This window comes from Neoarius graeffei, chromosome 16 (genome assembly GCF_027579695.1).
Source record: "Neoarius graeffei isolate fNeoGra1 chromosome 16, fNeoGra1.pri, whole genome shotgun sequence".
NCBI classification, from domain to species: Eukaryota; Metazoa; Chordata; class Actinopteri; order Siluriformes; family Ariidae; genus Neoarius; species Neoarius graeffei.
In genome coordinates, this window is record NC_083584.1 from 11,983,484 (window position 1) to 11,987,844 (window position 4,361).

The 4,361-nt window shown below is 43.8% G+C and overlaps 1 non-coding gene across 1 annotated transcript; it reads left to right on the forward strand.

Moving 5' to 3' along the window:
• Positions 1-3,508: 3,508 nt before the first annotated feature.
• trnar-ccg (transfer RNA arginine (anticodon CCG)) lies at positions 3,509-3,581 on the forward strand. Its single transcript has one exon. It is a non-coding gene; the product is annotated as a tRNA-Arg (tRNA).
• Positions 3,582-4,361: the final 780 nt, after the last annotated feature.

The following is a 4,361-nucleotide window of genomic DNA, read 5'->3' on the forward strand; positions in this document are numbered from 1 at the left end:
AGAGGGTGAGAAGCACCAAGTTTCTGGGTGTGCACATCTCTGAAGACCTGTCCTGGAGCAACAACACCGCATCACTGGCCAAAATAGCTCAACAGCGTCTGTACTTCCTCCGCAAACTGAGAAGAGCAAGAGTCCCGGCCCCCATCATGCAGACATTCTACAGAGGCACCATCGAGAACATCCTGACCAGCTGCATCACCGTGTGGTACGGCGCCTGCACCGTGTCCTGCTGCAAGACTCTGCAGCGCATCGTGAGAGTAGCTGAGAGGATCATTGGTGTCTCTCTCCCTTCTCTAATGGATATCTATAACTCCCGCCTCACCCGCAAAGCCATCAGGATTGCAGGTGACCCCACCCATCCATCTCACAGCCTCTTCAGCCTGCTGCCATCGGGGAGGAGACTGCGGAGTCTCCGGGCCAAAACCAGCAGGCTCAAGGACAGTTTCTTTCACCAGGCGGTCAGGAGGCTCAACTCCCTCCCTGTTCTGCCCCTCCTCCCCCCTCTGCCTTCTGCCACAGATTCTGCCCACACCCCCCTGCCCCCCCTTCAGCATCTGACATGTCACCCTCACAGTTTCCCCCCCGCAACACACACACACTCTCAACGTTCATTAACACACTGAACTCAGGGACCGCACATTTCACTTTACCTCGCTCATTTGCACTATTCCGCACTACCTCACCTTAACAGCTATTAGTTTATTGTTTATACTGCTTATTTCATGTTTATCTGCTATACCTCAAGTGCCCTTGACTGTTTATTTGCTCCAATTTATATATATATATATATATATGTGTGTGTGTGTGTGTGTGTATGAGTGTTTAGTCTATGTCTAGTTCTTATCTAGAGTGTTTATACTGTTTATATTGTTTCAGTTATTCTATTTTTATTTATTGCATTGCCTGTTTGCACCGTGGGTCAGAGAGGACTGAAACTTCATCTGTGCTGTATGTCGAGCATGTATAGCATATTTGACAATAAAGTTGACTTGACTTGAAATCGTGGAGCAGGAAACGGGCTGAGGTCGATCGATCAGCAAACAGCGTAGTACAGAGTAGACATGAAGACGAAGTCAGAAATGAACGTAAACAGGAAGTCAGTCAGAAACCAAATGGCTTAGTAATTTTACTAGATTTGTTGAAACCACAAGTTATGATGCCTGTAAATGATGTAAAGAGTTTTGTTGTCGTTCGAAGCACATCCAAGTTCACAGAAGAACAAATTAGCATTCTCCTTGGTGTTGGCTTGGTGCAGAATCTTATAGGAAATTAACAACAAAAATCAACAAACAATATTTAGCGCAAATTGGATTTTAATCTGTGATAGGTTTTTTTAGCCAAAGAGAGTTTCCAGTGAGCTCAGGAAACTCCACACAACGTTTTCCAAGTGTCCAAATGATGCCCTCTCGAGCCAAATGGTTCTTAAAATGGAGTCTGTGATGTACATCCAGGGGCGTTTTTTTTTTAAACTACTATCAACGTAGTATCAAGGATGTTACAGATGTTATAAAGTTATATTACACAGACATGAGTGTTTTACTGGGAAATACACCTCTAGTATTTTTCATATGCACTCCATCCGGGACATGGAGAACCAAAACCGTGACATAAATCTCTATCTGTCACTTGTGAAGAAATCGATGAATTGTTTTGATAAATTTGGGGACTTTTTGTTTGTGAATGTGTCGATATAATAAAAAGAAAATCACACATTGGCTTGAAGATATGAAGTTTATCTTCTCGTGTTGAAAAACTCGCATTTTTCATATGAAATGCATAGCGAATCTGAGTGACATATTTAAATAATATTGGCTGGTTTTTTTACGTGGTATATCAGATATATTCCATTCAGCTAGCATGATACTGAACGAGTCAAAGACGAGTAGCTGAATGGAATATATCTGATATGCCACAAAAAAAGCCAGCCAATATTATTATTATACATACACATTCCTTCCGGGTGGTCAACGCATCTTTCATTTTCAAAATTCTCTCAAAATCTTCCGTATTTAACGAAGCAAACCTGGCCGCCATGTTTGTTTACAAATTGTCCCAGTCGCTCACTCGCTAGCACAGAAGTTTTACGTCTCCAACGTGTGACATCGTCATGTTGTCTTGACAACCATGCAATATCGTAAACCATATTCAACACTCATTCTCCACTGGATAGAATGATGTAATACACGTAGGATAAGTGATATGCTAACAATACTGCATGCTATCAAACCAAATGAACGAAACCCGCTAGAAGGGAATAGAACATGTTTTTATTCCATCAAAAATGTGACCTGTATGTATAATAATTCCTGATATTTCTCTCTGATGACATCACTCCCAGTGTTTTCCCGCTGTCTAGATGCACATTGTCAAAATGGCAATGGTTCAAAAATAAAATTCTTTTGATTAACTTGTGTTTTTTTTTTGTGTGTGTGTGGATGTGTCCACATAATATAAAGAACCTTACATGGTGGCATGAAGTTTATGAAGGGCGGCACGGTGGTGTAGTGGTTAGCACAGTCGCCTCACAGCAAGAAGGTTCTGGGTTCGAGCCCGGTGGCTGGCGAGGGCCTTTCTGTGTGGAGTTTGCATGTTCTCCTCGTGTCTGTGTGGGTTTCCTCCGGGTGCTCTGGTTTCCCCCACAGTCCAAAGACATGCAGGTTAGGTTAACGTGGGGTAGCCTTGGGCTGAGGTGCCCTTGAGCAAGGTACCGAACCCCTGACTGCTCCCCGGGCGCTCTGGTGTAGCTGCCCACTGCTCTGGGTGTGTGTGCATGTGTTCACTGCTTCAGATGGGTTAAATGCAGAGGATGAATTTCACTGTCAAGTGAAAAATAAAGGTTTCTTCTTCTCGTGTTGAAAATATTTTCACTTGTTCACTTCGCTCATTCTTGACATATACATTCACCACTCGAAGATAAACTTCATAGGTTTACACCACTGTGTAATATCCTCTATATATTTTTTGGCGGGTGGCACGGTGGTGTAGTGGTTAGCCCTGTCGCCTCACAGCAAGAAGGTCCGGGTTCGAGCCCTGTGGCCGGCGAGGGCCTTTCTGTGCAGAGTTTGCATGTTCTCCCCGTGTCCGCGCGGGTTTCCTCCGGGTGCTCCGGTTTCCCCCACAGTCCAAAGACATGCAGGTTAGGTTAACTGGTGACTCTAAATTGACCGTAGGTGTGAATGTGAATGGTTGTCTGCGTCTATGTGTCAGCTCTGTGATAATCTGGCGACTTGTCCAGGGTGTACCCCGATTTTCGCCCGTAGTCAGCTGGGATAGGCTCCAGCTTGCCTGCGACCCTGTAGAACAGGATAAAGAAAATAGCCCAATGAGGTTCCTTTGCTGCTTCAAGTAAATGCTTTTAGTGCCTGGTTTTACAGTAAAATCTACATTTTACTGCTTTAGTGCTGGAGGAGGGAGGAGTTCAAAACACACTCGTGAGTAAAAGTGTTTCTACTGCTGCAATCATTGACTCTGAGTAGAAGAAAAAGGAGTCATCAAGAACTATACACATGGCCCAGTGGCCTAATGGATAAGGCATCAGCCTCCGGAGCTGGGGATTGTGGGTTCAAGTCCCACCTGGGTTGTACTTTCATTATTATTCTGAGCCTCTGTACAATTAGCTGAAAACCAAAAGGTTTCCCTGACTGGCCAGTCAGGTGGAAACTTCTTGAGGGGAAACCATTGGTTATGGAAGCAGCTTTGGGACTAAAAAGTGACTGGTTTAATTCCCTGGAATGGCTGATGTGCACTTGAGCAAGGCACCTAACCATTCCTCAGGCTTCATTATCTATATTCATGTTATTCAACATGATCAACAGTATCTAAATAAAATCGTTCAGCTGAATGCTGTTGTGGTTTCAGTGGCTTGCTCGGTTACACAAGCACGCTAACTAGCTCATGTTCATTCATCCAGGTTTCTGGCTATTTAGTAAATCAGCCCTTTACACATTACCCAGAGCACCACCTGTACACTGTAACAGCACTTACTGTTCTCCACCTTGAGAACAGTACGGTATGTGTTGAATGAAGTGCAATTTTGGACAAAAGTTTGGTGGACATGCACAAATCTTAGGCACCCTATATATTCGGTGCAAATATTTTCTGGGGGGTTTTATTTCAGACTTCTACATTACACACACCGGCCACTTTTATTATTAGGAACATCCGTCCATCCACCTGCTGTTTGACGCAGTTATCTAATCAGCCAATCCCTTGACAGCAGCACAATGCAGATCCAAATCAAGAGCTTCAGTTAATGTTCACAATGTCCAAACATCAGAATGGGAAAAATTGTGATCTTAATTTTTGTGTGACTTTCTTTCACTGTGGCATGGGTGTTGGTTTGAGATGGACCAGATTGACTG